Here is a 24,736-nt window from a genome sequence, read left to right as displayed (position 1 = left end):
GCAAGAGTTCCAGAAAAACATCTATTTCTGCTTTATTGACTATGCCAAAGCCTTTGACTATGTGGATCACAATAAACTGGAAAATTCTGAAAGAGATGGGAATACCAGACCACCTAACCTGCCTCTTGAGAAATCTGTATGCAGGTCAGGAAGCAACAGTTAGAACTGGACATGGAACAACAGACTGGTTCCAAATAGGAAAAGGAGTATGTCAAGGCTTATTGAACTTCTATGCAGAGTACATCATGAGAAATGCTGGACTGGAAGAAACACAAGCTGGAATCAAGATTGCCAGAAGAAATATCAATAACCTCAGATATGCAGATGACACCACCCTTATAGCAGAAAGTGCAGAGGAACTAAAAAGCCTCCTGATGAAAGTGAAAGAGGAGAGTGAAAAAGTTGGTTTAAAGCTCAACATTCAGAAAATGAAGATCATGGCATCCGGTCCCATCACTTCATGGGAAATAGATGGGGAAACAGTGGAAACAGTGTCAGACTTTATTTTGGGGGCTCTAAAATCACTGCAGATGGTGATTGCAGCCATGAAATTAAAAGACGCTTACTCCTTGGAAGAAAAGTTATGACCAACCTAGATAGCATATTCAAAAGCAGAGACATTACTTTGCCGACTAAGGTCCGTCTAGTCAAGGCTACGGTTTTTCCTGTGGTCATGTATGGATGTGAGATTTGGATTGTGAAGAAGGCTGAGCACCGAAGAATTGATGCTTTTGAACTGTGGTGTTGGAGAAGACTCTTGAGAGTCCCTTGGACTGCAAGGAGATCCAACCAGTCCATTCTGAAGGAGATCAGCCCTGGGATTTCTTTGGAAGGAATAATGCTAAAGCTGAAACTCCAGTCCTTTGGCCACCTCATGTGAACAGTTGACTCATTGGAAAAGACTCTGATGCTGGGAGGGATTGGGGGCAGAAGGAGAAGGGGATGACAGAGGATGAGATGGCTGGATGGCCTCATGGACTCGATGGACGTGAGTCTGAGTGAACTCTGGGAGTTGGTGATGGACAGGGAGGCCTGGTGTGCTGCGATTCATGGGGTTGCAAAGAGTCAGACACGACTGAGCAACTGAACTGAACTGAGGGAAAATACTGAATGTGATAGACTGACTGTGATGATTTGTAACGATTCCTGACACGGTTTTCATGCCTTCGTGTGGGTTGAACTTACTGGACTTGCTTCCAATAAATAACATTTGACAAATGTAATGAATGGTGCTTCTGAGATTGGGTTATTTAAAAAGACTGTGGCTACTGCCTTGGCATTTCTTTCTTTCCTTCGCACTACTTGTTCTGAGCTTATCAAGTTGCCAGCTGTGAGAAACCTATAGAGAAGTTCACTGTTATCATGGAGAACCAGGGCCCTCAGTCCAACAGCCTTCAGGAAACCGAGGCCTGACAACAACCACATGAGTGTGCTTGGGAGTGAACTTTCAGCTTCCATTAAGTCTGGCAATGACAGTAATCCCAGTTCACACCTTGACCACAACCTAATGTGTCACCTTGAGCCAGAACCATCCACTGAGACAGTCTTAAACTACTCACATAAAAGACAGTTATTGATATTTTAAACTTTTAAGTTTTAGGGCAATCTGTTGCCCAGAAATAGATCACTAATATGATAATAAGTGTAAAAAGAAAACCCGTTTATTATAACTGTATGCTGAAGTCCTCTTGTAGGATAACGTGGGGAGGCAAAAGAAGTCAGATCCACTTAGGATGGTAGTGATGTCAGAAGTCTTTTGAGTTTAAATTTGAAAGAGATTTTCCCTAAGAGAAAGATCTTGAAATGGAAGTAAATTATTCCAGGAGAAGGGAGTTGTACAAACAGAGGTTCAAAAATCTGTAACAGTATGGCATGTAGAGTACCCAAGTACTTCGTCATCCTTGTGTACGGTACCAGGACACGGGATGCAATACGGAATATGCATCTTTTATGCCATACTAGTAGGCCTGAATTGTATCCTGTAGGCCCTGGGATGATACACTGAAAACAATTTGCTCCTTTCACCCACCTTGTTCATATCACTGACCCTCTGACCTGGCCCCTCTTCTGTCAAGCCTACAAACAACCTCAGGGGCCTCTTTTACACTGTGTTCCAGGCAGCGGTTATCCATTGATCAGCACTGGAATAAAATATATGCATATGAGTCTTTGAGAATTAAAACAGACTACCTAAAATCACACACACGCACACACACACACACACACACAGGAGGAAACCATCTTCCCTCCTCTCCTGCCATGGAGATAACTTACTCAGACCTTTCTACTGGCTTTTGGAAATCAGACATATATACCCAACTCAGTGTGTGACAGTTTGGAGCTATATCTACCTCATTTTGTAGGTACCTCAGGGGGTTGAAAAAGCAGTGATTCAATACCTAGTTGTTGAATTGAACCACAAATCTTGTTCAACATCTTCTAGGCTATCCTCAATTTTTTGCCTGTTTCCTCTTTATTTTGCTTCTCAACTTAAATGCATGAACTCAGGGACAGTTGGACACCATGGGCGGCATCTTTGGGAAGGTTAAGAAGCCACCAAAAAACAGACTTAGAGAAGATAAAGTCAAAGGCCTTTAGTGGCAGTGGGACTGGTCATTACTGAGTTTTGTCTAAAAAACTTGAAGACTGTTTTTACCACTGTTTTTCACTCTAAAGCTAAAGGATTCCTTGTGTGTGTGTGTGTGTGTGTGTGTGTGTGTGTGTGCGTGTGCTCAGTCGTATTCTAGTCTTTGTAATCCTATGGACTGTATCCTGCCAGGCTCCTCTGTCCGTGAAATTTCCAGGCAAGAATCCTTGGGTTGTTGCCAATTTCTAGCATTTCAAAACTCCCAATTGCAAAAGATAGGAGACATTGGCTTATTGAACATCTCCAAATAATGTTATCAGTTATGCAGAGCTCCATAGTATTAGTTTGCCACTGCATATTATGGAATAGTTAAGGGAATGTGGACCTCATGCACGTGAGTAAGAATGTTTCTTAATGCAACTTCTTAATCTGACTCATAACCCAAAGTCATATCTTTGGAACTAATATGCAGCCTTTAGGCCATGGTGGGAAGAAAAGGCTTTATTATAACTATCACTCTTTTGGTCTAACATGTAACTCTTTTGTGAGATTTTGGGACGAGAAGGTCCAGGGTGCACAATGGATTCTTAACGCACAGTCCCTTTGCAGTGTGTTCTGCAAGCTTGCAGAAGTAGAATAATAGCAGAACACTCTATTTCTATCTCATTTTTCTTTAAACAGATAAAAGTGCTAAGCCAACATTAAAAACTTACTGAGCTGTTAAGATGATTTATTAGAATAGTACTGTTTCCATTTTCCACTGCTGTGATACAATTGTCAGAAGAGTACGTAAGTAAATAGTGTGCTTTATTTCCACCAAAGTTATTTAACAAGCTAGACGGAAAGCTAAGGCAAGATGAAGTGTCATGTTCTTTCCAGCTACCTGTTCATATTGCTAGGACTGCCTTTTGATTGCAAAGATAATAGAACACAACTAGGAGGTACTAAGAGTTAACTATTTGCTACTACTTTATGTTCTCCCTACATTCAGTAGCTAGTAATTTCATTAGTGTATGGATGAGGGTAGATATCCTTGAAAGAGTCAAGTCAATTGTCAGAAATCATTCACAGATGACAGATGTGCATGGGTGGTCAGTCGTGTCTGACTCATTGTGACCCCAGGGACTGTAGCCTGACAGGCTCCTCTGTCCATGGGATTTTCTAAACAAGAATGTTGGAACAAGTTGCCATTTCCTTCTCCAGGGAATCTTCCCAACCCAGGGTTTGAACCTGCATCTCCGCATCTCCTGAATTGCTGGCCAATTCTTTACCACTGAACCATCAGGGAAGCCTTCGTAGATGACAGAATTCACATCTCATTCCAAAGATTGTGTTCCTTCTACTATAATCCATGGCAACTCCATTTGAGTCCACTGTGACCCCGATGAAAAGCAGAGTCAAGCTTTATAATAGCCTCACTACTCTGAATAAAGCTAAATAATCATCCATTTTTTGAGTCAATTGAGGTTGATAATGGAAAACCCCACTGCACTGTCAAGTAGTTGATAAGGTCCAGTTGCTTTGATCAGATGACTTTCTCAGCAATTAACCATTTGGCTGAACCAGAGAATTTATTAGACACTAAAATAAATTTCTTTGGGGAAATGAGAATGCTAAAACAGCCCCATAGCTTCCTTCTTCTATAGAGAAGCAGTCATGCTGCTTTATCAAGCAGAGGGTGAAATCAGACAAGATCCCCATTCTGCCCTCACTTATTATTCACACTGTGACTTCCTTAAACACTTTTCTCAAAGATTGCCCAAAGAATCCTCTCACGTATCAGAAACCCTTGTTCCTGATCCACAGATGAAATATAAAAACCAAATAGATGGCTGTTTTGTTTATTGTTCTGTGAAATTACATTATTAGGAGAGGCATCATTTTAAATTAGGAAGTGATACATGGCTATAACTGGTTTCAACCCGTTACCTTTTTATGATTAAGGAATATTTTACCATGTTAGGAGATCCTGGGGAAACAAACATATACATTTCATGCTGTTCCCAGCCTGGGTGTGCCTGATTGTATTATATCCTCAGAGTCGGTGCAGAGGGAGCATAGAAGTGGTATTGTTTGGGGGCATGTGGAATATAGTCTAGAATGTATTATTCAGATACTTCTCTTGGACTGATTTTACATTTACATACAACAATCTATGGAATAGAATCATGATATGCGTGGCAAGAAAGCATTTTTAGGGTAGAAACTCACAATTGAGGCTTTTAGAATGAAACAAACATTTGCAGAATCAATCTGTCACTTATCACTTACATGAATTTGTGCAAATGATTTAGCCTTCATAAATAAGCAGTCTCTGTTTCCTAAAAGGCAAAATGAAGATTATTCCTTCCTAGGGTTATGGTGAGGGTTAAGAAGAGAATCTGCATCAAATGCAAAGGATATGATGGACGTTCAGTAAACACTAGTAGCTCTCTGCCTGAGTGAAGAGATCTTATTCACTCATATCCGCTTATGTATCTCCTAAGAAGGGACACTTAGAGTAAGAGCTGGGTTATCTGACTTGTAAGGAACCCACCCAGGGTTCCTGCTATTCATCTACCTCAGAGCCCTGAGAAGAGAGTACTTAGTGAGTCTGTCTTCTCTGGTCTATGTCTTTTGGTATCTTCTGCGTCTAGCAGTGTCTGGCATACAGGAAGGATCCTTCTGTAGTGTTTTTAATGTGCTTTTAACTGTGGTAGGGGCTTCCCCGATGGTTCAGTGGATAAAGAATCCTCCTGCCAATGCAGGAGATGCAGGTGAAGCCAGTTTGATCCCTGGGTCAGGAAGATTCCCCTGGAGTAAGATATAGCAAGCCACTCCTGTATTCTTGCATGGGAAATCTCATGGACAGAGGAGCCTGGCAGGCTAGAGTCCAAAGGGTTGCAAAGAGCTGGACATGACTGAGCAACTAACCATATACACACAATTATGGTAAAAGTCACATAATATAAAACATACTATTTCACTGATATTTAACTATACATTTCAGTGGGACTAAGTACATACGCACTGCTGTGCAACTCTCGCCATCGTCTGTCTCTTAAATTTTTCACCTTCCTAAACTGAAACTAAAAGACGCTTACTCCTTGGAAGGAAAGTTATGACCAACCTAGATAGCATATTCAAAAGCAGAGACATTACTTTGCCAACAAAGATCCATCTAGTCAAGGCTATGGTTTTTCCAGTCATCATGTATGGATGTGAAAGTTGGACTGTGAAGAAGGCTGAGCACCGAAGAATTGATGCTTTTGAACTGTGGTGTTGGAGAAGACTCTTGAGAGTCCCTTGGACTGCAAGGAGATCCAACCAGTCCATTCTAAAGGAGATCAGCCCTGGGTGTTGTTTGGAAGGAATGATGCTGAAGCTGAAACTCCAGTACTTTGGCCACCTCATGCAAAGAGTTAAAGACTCAGAAAAGACTCTGATGCTGGGAGGGATTGAGGGGCAGGAGGAGAAGGGGACGACAGAGGATGAGATGGCTGGATGGCATCACTGACTCAATGGACATGAGTTTGAGTGAACTTTGGGAGTTGGTGATGGACACGGAGGCCTGGCGTGCTGCAATTCATGGGGTCACAAAGAGTTGAACACGACTGAACTACTGAACTGTACTGAAACTGAAACTCTGTCGTTATTAAACACTAACTCCCCATTCTCCCTCCCCACCCCCCAGCCCCTGGCATCTACCAGTGTTCTCTCTGACTCTATGAATTTGACTGTTCTAGGTACCTCATATAAGTGGAATCACAGTATTTGTCTGCACCTACTGTATACTGGAATGCATTTTCAAGGTTAACTTATATCCTACAAACAGATTGTACCTTCTCCCCCTCCCACCCTGTGCTATGCAGTAGGTTCTCATTGGTTATCTGTTTTATACACAGCAGTGTGCATATGTTAATCCTAGTCTTCCAGTTTATCCCCCTCTTTCCCTCTTTGATGTCCATAGATTTATTCTCTATATCCGTGTCTCTATTTCTGCTTTGCAAATAGGTTCATCTGGGTTATTCTTTTCCTAAATACTATATATATGCATCTTTTATGGGTTTTTTTAATGAAAGCAAAAAAAATAGAAAAATGAAAGATTTCTTTGAAATGCAAAGCATGTGAGACATAAGGAATCACTGAGCATGTTTTCTAAAATGCCCCTGTGTCCCAGCCTTTGGTTACTTATGGCAGTATTTGACTGTTCAAAAGATTGCTAATAGGCTATTTTTGACTCCCCTCCCCTGCAGACAGAGGACACACTGACATGTCACTGAGCGTCTTTACCAGTTAATGTTGTTGGGCTGAATGATGGCGAGAGGAAGACTTTGCGAGAGGAAGACTTTACACTCACTTGCTGTTACTCTATGTCTCCACCTCCTAGGATCACGTAAACTTTTGTTCCATTCTGTAGATCTGTCAACCAAGCAGTGTTGTCTTCCGAGCTTTATTCAGTCTTTATTCAGCATTTATTGAGGTCCTACTACCTCAATACCTGTGTAAAAATAATAGGTGTGGCATTCACTCAGTGCTTCAGCCACAGTGATTTTTTTCCCCTATTTTCTAATTTGCTCTAGGACACCACCAAGCCTATATACACACTCTTTCCTCCTATTCATCTCATTACCCTCATATGAAGTGCCTTGTCCTCTAAGAAACCTTTGTTGAAATCCCTAGCTTTATTTTAAGGGTTCTCCCTACATGACCTCATAGCACTTTATTTCTCATAGCTTATTAATATGGTAATCATATATGTACCACTCAGTGTTCCCAACTAGATACAGTGGCTGTTGATAGTAGAAATTGTGATTGATATCTTAATTTTTTGTATAATTAGTTATTGGTATCATGGGTGAATGAATGAGATGAAAATTTAATGACCTTTCCCTTTGAAAGGATACCAATATGCAGACAGAGAGAGTGAGAGCGAGAGAGAGGATACCTTTTGAAAGAAAAGTGTAGTAAAATATAATAAGAGTCACAATGAAAATCTTAACCATATACCATTAGGTTCTAGAGGAGAGGGAGGAAGAAGAAACGTCTGAACCGGATCTTCATTGTCAAAGAAGAGTCTGATGAGTCGATGATAGTCTGTGCGCTTTTTGCTGCGGTGATCAGAAACAGTGGGGGAATGAAAGCAAGAAGATGCTTGGGACATTTTCCTCTCATTCAAACACTTTCAGACAATATCTGCTGAGCCTCATCCTTTCCAGTGGACCTTAAACCTCCATTTTAAGTCCTCTACTTCTCAGGAGCAGCATCTCTGCTCTCATCTTTTATAAATACGGCAAGGGATATAAAAACATCATTCCAATATACTGTATATTCTATTTTTTTAAGATTTATTTTTATGTGGACCATTTTTAATGAATGGTCATTTTTAATGACTGTTATTTTCAGGTTTTATTGACTCTGTGACAACATTGCTTTTGTTTTATGTTTTGTTGTTTTGGTCCCAAGACATGCAGGTTCTCAGCTCCCTAACCAGACGTCAAATCCCCACCTCTCGCATTGAAAGCTGAAGTCTTAACCACTGGACCCCCAGGGAAGTTCCAGCAATATACTATATATTTTAAAGCCTCTATTGATAGTGTTTCTCCAAAGCTGAACACAGAATTATACAAAGCCAGATGTTATATTAAATTGTTTTTCTCTCAATGGTGGTACAATTGTGCTATTCCATACAAAGTTTTGCCATCTTTCCCACTTTCCAAATCAATATGGCTGTAAATACAAGCTTTGAGTCACTGAACTTACTATTTTATTTAAAAACATCAGTTAAATAATTATTTTTCAGTTATTTGAGATCAGTTCTAGTATTATAAATCCCCTGTATATTTCAAATGACAGCATTTTTCTAGTAACTAGGCAGTTACTTATCCTCCAGAAATATAAAGAAAATAGACTGTATTCTTGGATTTCAAAACTGTCACCTATCTGATTTCTAATATGCCTCACACACCTCTATTATTGATTGTCTGAATTTAATGAACAACTGTGTTCATTTTCCTAAGTTCAGTTTTTTAAATTAGGAGGAGGTACTTTAAATTCCTGACTTGAGGCAGCTTTTTGGGTATATTTTCTATATATATAGCTGGTGACCTGTCCACTATTTTATAATAACTATTCACATACATCACATCTTTTAAGATGCATGTGTTCATATATAGCCATATATGTATAGACATTTGGGGACATGTTTTATTTAGTTTTTATAAATATTTATTGATAGGATATACATTATAGTGTTTGTGTATTCATCTTCCATTTGACCTTCATAATGGCAACAAGAATTTTAAGTAGTTGATTCATTGATACAATTCAAAGTATCTTAAATGTGTTCAACTTCAAAACGAATGACTTTACTCTTCTAAAGTAAAGCAATTTCTAGTTACAGATAAATTTAATCTTGAAATGGAAATATGGCAAAAGTGGATCTCAAAAAGAAACAGGCTGAATAGAGATCTCAAAAAGAAAGTGATTTATCTGCATTTAGCAGTAACAAAACCCATAGTCAGACTCTGACTCATGTCAGTGTATGGCAAAAACCACTACAGCATTGTAAAGTAATTAGCCTCCAACTAAAATAAATAAATTCATTTAAAAGAAAAAAAAGAAATTTCTCTTTGAAGGAGCTCCTGTTTTGACATTTCTGTCCAGCCTTCATGTTGTGAAAGTGCATTTGATTCACAGGTGGTAGGTAGGTAGTGCACTGGATATTAAGACATTACTCCCTGGAGATGTCTTAGTCGATACAATTTCTGGTTTTATTGTTCTGAATCATTAAACACAGTTTTCCTTTTGACTTGATTCTGAGTAGAAAAAACAAATAAGAAGGCTCTAATGTTGGTTTAGACCCATATCAATGTGATCACGTGATGAAAATGTTCCAGATCATGATAAAGTAGAAGACCTGCAGCCTCACGCAGTATGGAAAGCATATACAGTAGTTTTTTTCACATAGTGAGCTCTATGAGTTTCTTTTTCACTACAAAATTACAGAATATAAAGACATTAAAATATAAGCTATGGGAATTAAAGGAGTTGAAATTATATATTAATCAAAAACATCAATGTTACTGCAGTGTGCTACAAATTTTAAAAATAAATATCCATTGAATACCTACTACACATGAGAGATTAAGTATGTTATTTTCTCCCTACTATAGCTTTATAAGGGAGATGTTATTATACTTATTTTATAAGAAAAAATGGAGAAATTTATCCATTTGTCTAAAATCAAAGAACCAGTATGTGGTGCGAAGGGCTCAAAGAAAATCTGCGTAGTGCTAGGACCTGACCACTTACTTAACTACTGTATGAGGCTGCCTCTTGTGTAACCCCAATCTTTACATGTGGAACACAGTAACATGAGTATAGGTGTATTTAGCCCCGTATTTTACAAAGCATGTGAAAGAGAAATCTAGCCTGATTGTAATTATAGAGATACTAGTTATGGTACAAAAATATAAATAACTAGTGTGCTAGCAGTGCTGAAATGGCACGCAGTTAAGAATCATTTGTTGCTCCATAAAATATTGCTCCAAATCTTGTGGCTTAACAGCAACTACCACTAATGTAGTTCCCAATTCTTCTGTGTGGTTCTTTTCATCTTGGCTGGGCTCTGCTGATCTTGTGTATGGTCAATCGATATGATAGATGAGGGCTTATCATTCTCATTCTCATGGTTGGCAGTTAACTGGCTGTTGGCTGGGGGGCCTTGGTTCTCTTCCACTTGGTCTCTTTTCTATCATTTAACTTGGGCTTATTCACATGATGGCAGCAATCTAAGAAAGGGCTGTTGAGGACTAGGTAAGGATTTGCACAGCCTCACTTTCACTTTTAGACAAAGTATGTTTCAAAGCCAGGCCAATTTCAATGGTAGGACGAGATATTCCTCTTCTTGATAAGAGGAGCTGTATAAAATATTGTCATTCTTTTTGCCATCTGACCATGGATTATATGAAAGTGATGATACCAAGTGGCTTAATTTCCTTAGAAGTTAGCATGACAGGCAATGTAAAAAAGAAAACAGCTGATGAAAATTAATAGCATGAGTCCATGATACCAACCTTAACTCTACTGTACTCAGAAAGGAAAAGTTTTACAAAGATTTTATAGATTGCTATATCATCTCCAAGTTTTCTTCAAAGTCTACACTTTTCTATAACTGTAATTACCTTTACTCCATAGTCATCAGGAAAATTGGAGCAGGAGAAAGGATGTTTGGTATTTACCTTGAGAAATCTTAAATTTTAATTTGTTGATGCATATCACCACTAACTATATCATCTTCAATCATTACAGAACCTTTAAAATACATTTAGTGTCTTTAGCCATTTTCCAGCATTCATATCTCAAAATCTTAAGTCACAGAGACTTCATATTCCAGATGGAAAAATTCAATCCTTTTCAATATGGCCATAAAACAAAGATAAATACAGGAAAGTGAAAGAGAAGTTGCTCAGTCATGTCCGACTCTTTGCAACCCCATGGACTGTAGCCTACCAGGTTCCTCCATCCATGGCATTTTCCAGGCAAGAATACTGGAGTGGGTTGCCATTTCCTTCTCCAGGAGAGCTTTCTGACCCAGGGATTGAACCCAGGTCTCCCGCATTATAGGCAGACGCTTTACCATCTGAGCCACCAGGGAAGCAATTACCACTGTAGGGCTGTTGTACTTGGCAAACAGGCTATGAGTTTGACACAAAGAGAGCAAAGGGGTAAGGGTAAATTTTCCTGAGCTCTAGTAAAGTTTTAAGGGCTTCCTGCATGACTCAGTGGTAAAGAATTTGCCTGCCAATGTAGGAGATGCAGGTTCGAATGTGGGTCAGGAAGATCCCCTGGAGAAGGAAATGGCAACCCACTCCAGTATTCTTGCCTGGGAAATCCCATGAACAGAGGAGCCTGGTGGGCTACAGTCCATGGGGTTGCAAGGGTTGGACATAAAAAACTAAACAACAACTTAGCAACTAAACAAAAACAAAGTAAAGTTTTATACCTACTCCCTTTGAATAGGTTTATATGTCCTTCAGAGAGAACATGTCAGGCTTCCCCGAGCTCTGTTGGTAAAGAATCCTCCTGTAGTGCAGGAGACCCTGGTTTGATTCCTGGGTCAGGAAGATCTGCTGGAGAAGGGATAGGCTACCCACTCCAGTATTCTTGGTCTTCCATGGTAGTTCAGCTGGTAACGAATCTGCCTGCAATGTGGGAGACATGGGTTCAGTCTCTGGGTTGGGAAGATCCCCTGGAGAAGGGATAGGCTACCCACTCCAGTATTCTGGCCTGGAGAATTCCATGGACTGTATAGTCCATGGGGTCACAAAGAGTTGGACACGACTAACCAACTTCACTTTCACTTTCATAGAGAACAAGGACACCGTGGCCCAGTCCTGTGACCCGCAGCCCATCAGTAATTCCTGCCCCAGCCTCAGCAATGGCAGTGAATGTAAATAATCCCCTTGCTGTCCCTCATTCTGTCTCCCCTGCATACAGTGACACACATGTGCTAAGCAGGAATCAATATGTAGAAAAATACATCATTGTCTAATAGATGAAGCAAGGCTTTAAAGCTAGCTAATGAGTTTAAACTGAAAATTGTTTAACCATGATGGAATAGTCCTACTGTAACTATACAATAGTGTTGCTAATTATCAAGAAGAAAATGTCACCTATGCTTCCTAAGATGGACTTTGTAATGAAAAAGAGCCCTATTAGTAGGTAGGCCTAAATAAGAAGTTTGACAGTTAAAAAAAATAGGGGATTACTTCTAGAGTATTTGGCCACTGTCTGATTTGTATTTTCATGTCATTTTATTCGGATATTTGGGGCTGTAATTTTATTTGGCCAGTGAGATTTTCTTGGTGGTGGTGTTCAGTCGCCAAGTCTGACTCCTTGTGACCCCATGGACTGCAGCATGCCAGGCTTCTCTGTCCTTCACTGTCTCCCAGAGTTGTCTCAAACTCATGTCCATTGAGTTGGTGATGCCATCCAACCATCTCATCCTCTGTTGTCCCTTCATCCTCCTACCTTCAATCTTCCCCAGCACCAGGGTTTTTTCCAATGAGTTGGCTCTTAACATCAGGTGGCCAAAGTATTGGAGCTTCACCTTCAGCATCAGTCCTTCCAATGTGAGACTGATGCTTTCCTTTAAGACTGACTAGTTTTATCTCCTTGCAGTCCAAGGGACTCTCAAGAGTCTTCTCCAGCACCACAAATCAAAAGCATCAATTTTTCATTGCTCACTCTTCTTTATGGTCCAACTCTCACATTTGTACATGACTACTGGAAAAAACATAGTTTTGACTATATGGACCTTTGTCAGCAAAGTGATGTCTCTGCTTTTTAATATGCTATCTAGATTTGTCATAGCTTTTCTTCCAAGGACAAGCATCTTTTAATTTTGTGGCTGCAGTCACCATCTGCAGTGATTTTGGAGCCCAAGAAAATACATCTGACATTGATCCCATTCCTTCCCCCATCTATTTGCCATGAAAGGATGGGACTGGATGCTGTAATCTTGGTTTTCTGAACATTGAGTTTTAAGCCAGCTTTTTCATTCTTTTATTTCACCTTCATCAAGAGACTCTTTAGTTCCTCTGCTTTCTGCCAGTAGAGTGGTACCATCTGCATGTCTGAGGTTTCCCTGTGAGGTTACAAATATGGAAATAGGAGAACTATAGTAAATGACTAAAGGACTGAACTATATACCCCTCCCAGTTTGAGGCCAGAGACTCCCTAACTTTTGCTGCTACCATTGCCAAACTTGCAAATGTATCAATTGCCTTTGATGATATTTTAAATTTTCCCTTTATAATTTTTCTGCAATGTAATTACTTTATATATATTTTTAAAGTATGACTTGTGAACTTATTATATATTGATGGCCCACTTATTACTTTTTATTATTCATTTCCTTTTTCATCCCATATTTCAATAACTTTTGAAAGGAATTTTATATGTATATATGACATTTGTTTATTTAATTTTGTTCTCTTATAATATTGATTTGATTGGCAATGTTGCAAATTTAGTTTCTTTAGAATATAAATTTTATTTATTTTTTCAAGTATACATTGAGATTTATATTCAAATTTAATAAAAATCAGTCACCCCTTTAGCTTTTATGTGTCTGAAACAATAAGGAATATAAATTTTAAAACTGCTAAAATTATTTCCTGAATATCGTTTTTAAATTGCTGCATTTACCCTTTTTGCTAAATTTCATTTATTTCAGAATTATAAGACTGTGAACTGGTATTTCTTTCCCATCTATCACCACATTTTAACTTTTGTTTTTATGGAGAAGGAAATGGCAACCCACTCCAGTATTCTTGCCTGGAAAAGTCCATGGACACAGAAGCCTGGTGGGCTACAGTCCGTGGGGTTACATGACTGAGCATGTGTGCATGAGGGTGGAGGGTGATGGATTGGTAGCAATAAACTGGTGGAACTAAAAAAAAAAAACTGTATATATATATATGTCAGTCTCATTCTGCTTTGCATTGTGTGATTAGCTATAGGATGTCTTAATGGAGTCAGATTGGCCTATATTAAATATCTTTTCAACAGTCCAATTTAGGCCAATAACCCCTCTGAATATATTTCCACATCAAAGAAATGAGGTTAGTGATAATAAATATAATATACTTACTAGCTATAAGTAAGTATTACAAAAATGAAATAATATATATGAAAAGTCTATCAGTCAGTAACTTTTTAATAAATATGCATTTCTTTGGAAATAAATAAATTTGGAAAAATACAAGAAGTCATTAATAAGGTTTTTAAAATAAGCAAAACATGAGAAACAAATAGTTTTTATACCATTGGCTAATCAGAGACAAAGATGGAATCTCTTCTGTTCATTTCAATAACCCTAATACCAAAACAACCTAACCTATAAAAATAACACAAAAGGAGACAGTAAAATAATAATGCAGTAATATTAATTCAGCAATTTTGTAAAACAATAATGTACTTAAATCATGAAGAATTTACTCTGTAAATGTTGAGTTGATTAAAATTAAGAAATAACTTATGTAAATTAATCACATTTGTAGATCAAAGGAAAAATGCATTTGTATGGTATAAGAATGCATTTGTTGAAATCAATAATATTCATTTTAGATTTTAAAGATAATTTAGCATTTAACATGACAAGAAGGTTTGTATGATGGAACAGTGCAGGCATTTTCTCTTACAATCAAAGATTCCTTTGTAATCAAGACATTTTCATAAAAACCAAAAGTTTGTAGACTCTAATTATTTACATTTATTAAATATTTTCTATATGCGAAGTGCTGAATCTAAGTGCTCTGTTTTAAGCCTCTCACATAATTTGGAAGGGTAAGTACTGATTTTGTCCTTGTTTTGCAGATGAGTAAATGAGGCAAGTATGTATTAGAGAAATAAGACATTTCCTAACATTATGTGGTTAATAAATGGGAAAGTTAGGTCTCAAGTCCTAAATTTAGGACCATTCTCTTTAATGCTCAGGGCTTTCATACCCAACAAGAACACTAGATGGATGTTGATAGCACTAGAAAATGGATGTTTAGGGCACTAATGGATGTGTAGGAGCATCAAATACATTGTTGAAAGAATTTCATAGTTGCCGGTTTAAAATTGTAAGCATAATGAGGGAAAAGTGGGAACCCTCTTAGGCATTCTTAGAATGATGGTTCAGTATAGTTTTCAGTGCTTTAAGTCAAAGGTTATAATTCAGTCCCCTTGCTCCTGCTCTAAGTATTAACAGGTACAGTTATCTCAGAAGACAAATATAAATTCATATGTGTTCATTCACAAACATCCATTCAGAGTCTACCTTGTCACATGTTTTCTTCAGGATGAGGGATACAGAGACAAATACAAAACGGAGCCTCTCCTCTTTAAGATGCTCATAGTGAAGAGGGCTAAATAGGGCTGTAAACATCGCACAGTATGATCCATGCAACAGTGGAAACCATATATGATACACAGTATCACAAAGATTGATAAAGCTTCTGAAAGAGAGGGTATGGATTGGTTACTTTAAGGAAGTCTTGAAGTTGGCATTGGAGTAGGGCTTTGAGAGGTCAGTTAGAGTTCACCATGAAACGAAATAGCTTAACATGTTTTTCAGGGAATTGTAAACCATAAATTACACAATTAAGGGATTTTTTTTCTTTACAGAATCATCATCCCTTAATAATTCTATAATATATACATTTCTATATTATTAAATAATCATTTTTCAGGCCACATTTTGGATGTCATTATCACTGCTCTAAAACACAAATAAAATGTGTTAAAGAGCTTTTATTTTATTCATTGTGACATATAACTACAGCACCACACTTAAAATAAAAATATGTTCTACGCTATTATATATAAATAACTAGATAACTAACTATATGTCTTCAATTGCCACTGAATATAATTATTGAAATTAAGATTTGTAAGGGATATAGAAAGATGTCATTCATTTCCTTGATTATGGCTAAATAAGAAGTTGCTAAAGGTCATTCAATCAAGAAATAAGCAGAGGAAATTGAAGTCAAATCTTCTTGTTCCTTTTAATCTCTTCCTTATCTTTTTCCACAGCACCTAACCCTAGCTATTATATTTTTTTAAAATTTAGGATTATAATATATAAGAATAGTATAAAAACATAATCTAACAAGAAAATGATGTAGAATGCTTTTGAAATACATATATATGTGATTAATATCCCACATCCAGCATGCATGCATGAAGTCGCTCAGTCATGTCCAACTCTTTGTGACCCCATGGACTTTAGCCCACCAGGCTCTTCTATCCATGGGATTCTCCAGGCAAGAGTACTGGAGTGGGTTGCCATTTCCTTCTCCAGGGGATCTTCCCAACCCAGGGATCGAACCCAGGTCTCCCACATTGTACCTTTACCATCTGAGCCACAAAGATATCCCACATATATGTGATTAATAGTCCCCTGGACTGCAAGGAGATCCAATCAGTCCATCCTAAAGGAAATCATTCCTGAACGTTCACTGGAAGGACTGATGCTGAAGCTGAAACTGCAGTACTTTATCTACCTGATGCGAAGAACTGACTCATTTGAAAAGACCCTGATGCTGGGAAAGATTGAAGCAGGAGGAAAAGGGGACAACAGAGGATGAGATGCTTGGATGGGATCACCGACTCGATGGACATGAGTTTGAGTAAACTCCAGGAGTTGGTGATGGACAAGGAGGCCTGGCGTGCTGCAGTCCATGGGGTTGCAAAGAGTCAGACGTGACTGAACTGAATTGAACTGATATGTGATTAAATCTTCAGTACTTTATCATTTTATGTTAAGAAGGGAATATTTAGCAAGCTGTAAATGTGACAGATAGTCTGTAATAGTAGAGATGACTTTCCCCTTAGCAGTGTTTGCCACTAAACTATTACACTTAGAAAAGCTAAGTGAAGGAAGATAGCAGTGTTTAAGTGTGATCTGTAGACCACTACATTAGAATCACCTGAGCTGATGTCCATCCTACTGAGGGTCCACTTGATAATAACTTTTAGAATGGAACCAGAGGATTTAATCTCTACAGAATCATTGGCATGTATCTTTCTTTGAAATCTTCATTTTCTTTAGTTTTCTTGTGTAGTTCTGTATGTAACTGCGATTGTATCAAATTCTCTATTGTACATTTCTGTTTCACGGCATGGAGCCATTTATTATACATAGTAAATAGTCATTAAAAGGATGGTGAGGAAGATTGTGTCTCTGGAGCCTTCCATTTTATTTCTTTATTTTCTTTCTGTCTAGTCCACAAATGAACTAATCCACTATCAGAACATTACTTGTGCTTTCTTCCATGTGGAACTTGAAAGAAGTACTATTTTCTTTTTCAATTTCTCTTGTGGCTAATTTTCAAATTAATCTGAATATTTATTCTCCCCCGTTTGTTTTGATCTCTTTTTGTCAATTGACCCCATCTTCTACTTGGGAAAGAAAGAAAAGGAGAGGGGAAGGACAATACATAAAAAGCATGAATGCCAGAAATCTCTGCATGTAGATGATTCAGCTACTTCTTAGATCAATAATAGGAACTTTAGATCTGAAATTTTTAATTTAGAGTCAAAGTCTTAAAATACCAGCTGCTGCTAAGTCACTTTAGCCGTGTTTGACTCTGTGTGACCCCACAGAGTCCTTTGCAGTCCTTCAGTAACTTTCTTCCGTCCTTGGAATGAAGCCTGAGAAAGTAGAAGCATTTCTTCACCAAGTGTGTAATTGCATGGATACACTTTTTCTAACACCTCAACTAATACCATTTGTCCCTTTAAGGACCTTGAATAAATAACTTTATTTACCTTACATAAATAACTTTATGCAGAGCAACCCTATGGGAACAAATGAACTCTTTTGTCTCTCTAAGTGTTGATAACTTTCTTTTTAGTTCTAAATTTATCCCTGAAATTCATCTTTCCAGACTGAATTCCAGATTCCAATTCACTACCTCATTGTGTGGTGCCCTACATCATAGTAATCTTTTCTTATTTACAGCTCTTCCTGTGAGATTGAAAATTCCTACAGACCAGAACTGGACACTTATGTGTCTCTATATACCAGAGCCTAGGACCATGTTGATTTTCATGGTTTGTGTTTTAATGGAGTGGAACCAAACTCCATGGAGCTACAGCCATTCCTAATAGAGCTTAGTTTAGCCCACTCCATTGACCTGAAATTTCCTTCCGTAACCATTCCTTGCCCTAGAAAATGAAGGACAATTTGGCCTTGCCAAAGTCCTTCATAGACTGACCATTTTCTCAACTGACTTTTCTATAAATCTTACATCAGTACATAACTGCAGCAGTCTGTTTATATGAACCTTCTACTATATTTCAAAAGAAATTTCTTTTAGCAATGATTACTTCCCCTGCTAGGCCAGAGGTACAGTTGCAACCAACACATTTATGTACTTGATACTTGAAATAAATTTGTAAAAAGTTGGGGGTATATAATAAATCCATATATGTATGTCCATGTATTTCTTTTATCTAATTGAGTACAACTAATTGAGTGCATGCATATAATTGAATATGTACATATAATCCTAATGTCTGAATGTATAGTAGGAAAAGTTAAATTTACAAAGAACTTTATGGTATACTATCTGCATTTATCTTAACATTCACAGCTTAAATATAGTCTAATAAAAGCAACTTCTTAGACTGCAGTCCTCTGAGCAAAACCACTCCACTGTCCATTGCATTCCAGATAGGGTCTGACCTTGTCTAAGATACTTGATGTGAAGAGATAATGTCAATTTTTTTTTTCTTGATAGACATTTTGAGGGTCTCACATATGGGATTCGGAGCTGGACATGCTGGGATGGGAGATAATCACTCATTATAGTTCATCTGGAGCACTTTATAATCTTGAGTTTCCCTATCTCTCTTTAAAAATAATTAATACTTCACAAAAGATAGTATCTCTTGAAGCAAATTTAATTTAAAAATCTGTTTTAAGTGATAGTGAGGAGATGACATACTTTAGTAAGTGGTACATGTTCAAAATATTCTGAAAAACAGGATGTGTGTGTGTGTGTGTGTGTGTGTGTGTGTGTGTGAATGTTTTAAATTCAGGAACAACCGCAAAGCGGAGTAACCATAGTAATTCTGTTCCTTTTCAGGAATGCTGTTGATTATAGTGATAACTCCTATCCAAGCTTATTAATCTAGAATCTTTAATTAAAGTGGATAATGATGATGTATATTTATTTAACAGGAAATGTTTAATTTTACCCAAAAAGAATATAATTTTATGGCTTTAGTTTGGCAAACAGAGAAGCCAGGTTGTTTATATATCTGCTGTAGCTCCTGAGATCACTATGATAAGCATTTGGCCTAAGATTTGGATGCACTCACTGAATAATGTGAAAAATCCTCAATATTTAAAATCACTTTTGGATAAAGTAAAAGCTACACAGATAAATGAAGCCAATTTTGTTCAAGACTTTGACTTAATAGAGTGTATTGTATTGTACAAAAATGAAAACCTGAACAGTCTTAAACTATGGTTGATCTTTCTGATTGTAATAGAGGTCATAGCCACAATTTATGTGACTTTACCAAAAATGGTAAGGTTTTTGTTCATGCATTCACGTAACACTTATTTTAATCACCTACTATGTGCCATCCATGATCAATGTGAAACAGGTAAGATTACAACTCTCACAGAATTTATTGTCTGATATTTTTCTCCAAAGGCTAGACAGACAAAGAAAACTAATAAAATTGTTGGTATAGATAGTGATGTAGGCTATAGAATGGCCCACTTTAGCTGAGATTGTGAGTGTATTTGAGGAAATATCATTTAAGCTGGAACTTGAAAAATGAGAAACTGGAGAGTATTACAAGGAAAAGGACATCATATTCAGAGATGCTGAGTTGGGGGAAATCTTGGAAGAGTGTTAATGCGACAGTGGTTGGGTGAGTTTCAGGGAGAACATCATGAAATGAGAGAGCAGGCGGGTGCAGCGGTGTTTCATGCAGGGCCTTGCAGGCCGTGTTAAATTTGATGCGGTTTATCGTCAATGGAATGGGATGCCATTCTGGGAAGTGTTAACATTCAAATTTCAGTTTAAATGCATCATCCTGGCTGGCTGTCTTCAAAAAAAGTTTTTAGTATGTCGAAGTAGAAACAGACAGGCGGGGACCTAAAAACAGAATTAGCATTTGAGTTGATTTATATTCTAAATGAATTTTGAAGAATTTACTATTATGAGGGATTTTAGTACATATCAATGTTTTTTTTTTTCTGTTCTAATGTTTATTGCTCCTTCCTGATAATATAGTGTGCTGTTGACACTTTATAGTTAATGTCTAACCTTCCATATCATTAAATGCTATCCTACAGTACCATATTTAAAATGCAGAATTTCACTGTTTAGACATGCTATGCATTTATTTACATAGTTCCTTATTTTTGGACTCTGGAGTTATTTGCAAAGCTATTGTGTAATAAATATCTTTTCAATAATTCTCTACTTGCAAATCTTAATACATATCTTTAATGACTTTCTAAAGATATATTATTGGTGTAAAACCATCAGTTTCTCAGAGACAAGCATTCATCATTTCTGTGGCAAAACCCACAAAACAGTGAAGTTGAGCAGCGACGAAGCTATAGTAAGTCAGCGTGGTTCACTCTTTAGTAGATGATTCATTGCCCTGTATCAGGAATGCCCCCCATTCCCTTATCCCTCCATCAGAAGATGACTCAAAATCAGCAGTCTAATATATTATTACATGTCAGGCACTTGCAGGGTTTTTAGCAAATACAACTGTAAATATTAAATCCACGAGTTTTAAGGTATACTTTCTCTAATCTCCTATTCTATACCAGCTCATGGTTTGGAAAACCATTACCAAACACCAGCCCCTTCAAACTGTTGCAATTCACTGAATGTTATAGCCTCCATCAAATTCATACGTTGAAACTCTAATCCCAATATGATACTATTTGGAGTTGGGATGTTGGGGGGAGTAATTAGATCATGAGGATGGTGCCCTCATGAATAGGATTAGTGTCTATGTAAGCAGAAACCAGAGAGCTTACTAGCACTCTTTGCACCATGTAAGGACACAGCAAGGAGACAGTCCTCTATAAACTAGAAACTGATCATTAACTAAGAATTTGACTAAGATGGCACCCTGATCTTGGATTTCTACCTTCAAGAACTATGAGAAATAAATATTTGTTTTTAAACCACCCAATCTCTAGTAAATGGTTATAGTAGCCCAAACTGTCTAAGATAATTGCAGCAGATTTTGAAAGCTAGGAAGCACTTGGTAAGGGAAACTATTCTGAAAATTTTCTATGTATTTATCTTTATATTCATGCATGCATGCTCAGCTGCTAAGTCATGTCTGACTCTGAGCAACCCCATGGACAGGTTTCTCCTTCTCCAGGGGATCTTCCTGACCCAGGGATCAAGCTTGCATCTCTTGTGTCTCCTGCATTAGCAGATGGATTCTTTAGCACTAAGCTACCTGGGAAGCCCCTCTGTATATGCTGCTGCTGCTGCTGCTGCTGCTGCGTCGCTTCAGTCGTGTCCGACTCTGTGTGACCCCATAGACGGCAGCCCACCAGGCTCCCCCGTCCCTGGGATTCTTCATGCAAGAACACTGGAATGGGTTGCCATTTCCTTCTCCAGAGCATGAAAGTGAAAAGTGAAAGTGATGCATGTGTGTTTAAATAAGCATACGCACGCATATACATATATTATACATATAATATTTTTCAGCTCATCAATAGTTTTATGTGTTTCTATCTCCTTCAAGGGCTGGATCAGAATAAACAGGGGTGAATCAAACAACCTTATGGACTTTAGACATTAATAAAATTCTGGAAAAATGTAGGGACTCTCTCTACCCCTAAAACAAAAGCAAAGCACAGTTTCTAAAGACATTATTTTTATATTTGATAGCTGGAAGTGTAGAATGGGAAACCATGGGGTAAAATCTGTGAAGTCTGTTCCCTTCATTTGTCAAAAATACTTTTAAAAAAGAGAAGTTGCTGCTTTGCTTATGTGCGACTCTGATCCCATGATAATATATGTCTTGGAAGAGGCAGTTTTATAATTCACTTTATTAAGAGACTCTTTTAATATTGGATTCAAATTATTATTAAGTTAATGCTGATTAAATTATAATATTAATACCTCTTACATTTTTAAAAGCTTCTTTTCAAAGTGCTAGTCCTTTTGATCATTGTAATAATCAACAGTGGCAGAATCCTGACTTCAAATGAATCTTATAATTGAGTATCAATTATAACACAGACATAAGCTTAGGCTATACAATGAAGTACATGGAAATAAGAATGGCTGGTCCACTCTCTACCTGCAGAGCAACTGCTGCCCCAAACTTACTCATATCTGAGCCCCCAGTTCTCAATTATTGTCCCTCAAGTATCTTCTGAACCATTCAGCAGTGTTACATAGCTAGAAAAACACTGTAGCAATCTGTGCAGCCCAGATTAAATGAATAGAGTCCCCTCTGTGTTTTCTCTGGATAAGGAAAATCAGACCCAGTGAGAGCAATGATTTATCCATTACCACAGAGCTATAAGAAGGAGGGCTAAAAGGAAAGAGGGTTTAACCCTAATTGAGTTCTTTTTCTACTCTTACTCAATTACATTTATATGCAGTTGTATATGTAAATTTTATATGAAGGGAAGCAGATAGCATAGAATATGAATAAAACCCTAGCTGTGAAGACTTGGGCAAGTCACTTTCCAATTGTAAAATGGAAGCTTAAATTGCAGAGAAACCCCCAACATATCGAAAATTAAACTATCATATTTATCATTTTAAGAAAAACAAAAATGAATTAAAAATTTATGAATGTTATATTTTAAATGACAATTCAAATTTTCTAATGCACAGGTTGATATTATTTCCTCATTTTTGCCTCCAAATATACTTTTTATGTGAATTCTTAAAAGGCCAAGATGCTATTTTCTTAATTTCTTTTTCAGAGTGTTCATTGTTATAATATAGAAATGTAACTGATTTTTTGATGTGTTGACTTTGTATCCTGCAGCTTTGCTGAATTCACTTATTAGTTCTAAGAGTTTTTGTGGAGTCTCTAGGGTTTTCTACATATAAAGTATCACCATAGATTCATGAGAAGAGATAATTTTACTTCTTCCTTTCCAATTTGGATTTTTCTTTTCTTTTCTTTTTTGTCTGATTGCTCTGGCTAGGACATCAATACTCTGCTGAAAATAAGTGGCTAAATTGAGCATCCTTTCCTTTTTCATGATCTTAGAGGAAAAGCATTCAGTCTCTCATCATTGAGTAGGTTATTTGCTGTGTTTTTCTTATTATATTTCTTATATTTAATAATTTCTTATTATATTTCTTTATTATATTGAGGTAGTTTCTCCTTTACTTACTGTGTTGGGTGTTTTTTACATGAGCAGGTGTTAAACATGTCAAATGCTTTTTCTGCAACAGTTGAAATTATTATAATCTGTTTTTCCTTCATTTTGTCAATGTGGATTTTTGTGTTAATTTTTTTCATATGTTGAACCATTCTTGAATTCCAGGGATAACAACACTTGGTCATGGTGTGTAATCCTTTTAATATGCTACTGAATTTAGTTTTCTTGAGGATTTTGCATTGATGTTTGTAAAGGATATTGTCTATAATTTTATTTTCTCATAGTATCTTTGTCTGGCTATGACATCAGGGAAAAGGCTGAGTTCATGGAATATGTTAGGGAATGTTCTTTTCATTTCTGGGGGGGAAAAGTCTGAGAAAGATTGATGTTAGTTATTCTTTAAGTGTTTAGAAAATTCACCAATGAAGCCATCAGTTCCAAGGCTTTCCTTTTGGGGGGAGATTTCTGTTTACCAGTTAAGAAAACAGTTTCATTTATAATAGCATCCAAAATATTACTTAGAGATTAACAGAGGAAGAAAGACTTGTACAATTATAAATACAAAGCAGGGACTTCCCTGGCAGTTGAGTGGTTAAGAATCCAAACTTCCATTGTAAGGGGCACAGGTTTGATCCTTGGTCAGAGAATTAAGATCCCTCATGCAGCACATAGTGTGGCCAAAAAACTAAAAAAAAAAAAAAAAAGAATTGCAAAGCATTTCTAAAGTAAGGAAGATAAAAATATTTAAAGGGTACTGACTTTCCACTTGGAAAGATGAAAATATGTGGGGATGAACAGTGATGATAGTTGCCCAACTATGTGAGTGTGCTTATTGCCATTGAATTGTGCTCTTAAAAATGATAAAATAACTGTTATGTTAAATATTGATACAAATATTGATATATTTTATCAAAATAAAAAAGTTTTTAAAAAAGCAAATAAATAAATGTAAAGGCATTCCATGTTCATGGATTGCAAGAATTATCCCAATAGCACATTTTGCACAAACTTAAAAATTCATCCTTAAATTCATACAGAATTTCAAGGGATTTCAAACAGCCCTGACAATCTTGAGAAACAAGAACAAATTTGGAGGACTCACACTTCCTCATTTCAAAACTTACTGCAACTGTAGTCATCAAAACTGTGGTACTGGCATAAAGACAGATATATATACAGGTAGAATAGAATAGAGACTCCAGAAATGACCCCTGGCATATATGGCCAAATGATTTTTGACAGAGATGCTAAGACCAATCAAT

At 37.2% G+C, this 24,736-nt stretch overlaps 1 protein-coding gene across 1 annotated transcript in view; it reads left to right on the top strand.

Annotated features, from left to right (window-relative positions):
* Positions 1 to 24,736, top strand: part of LINGO2 (leucine rich repeat and Ig domain containing 2) — a 1,426,386-nt gene that overhangs the window by 890,688 nt on the left and 510,962 nt on the right. The gene's annotated exons all lie outside the window — the stretch shown is intronic.

The sequence above is a fragment of the Ovis canadensis genome, chromosome 2 (assembly GCF_042477335.2).
Source record: "Ovis canadensis isolate MfBH-ARS-UI-01 breed Bighorn chromosome 2, ARS-UI_OviCan_v2, whole genome shotgun sequence".
In the NCBI taxonomy this organism is placed as follows: domain Eukaryota; kingdom Metazoa; phylum Chordata; class Mammalia; order Artiodactyla; family Bovidae; genus Ovis; species Ovis canadensis.
Note: the sequence above shows the minus strand (reverse complement) of the source record. Positions and strands in the feature narration are given on the sequence as shown.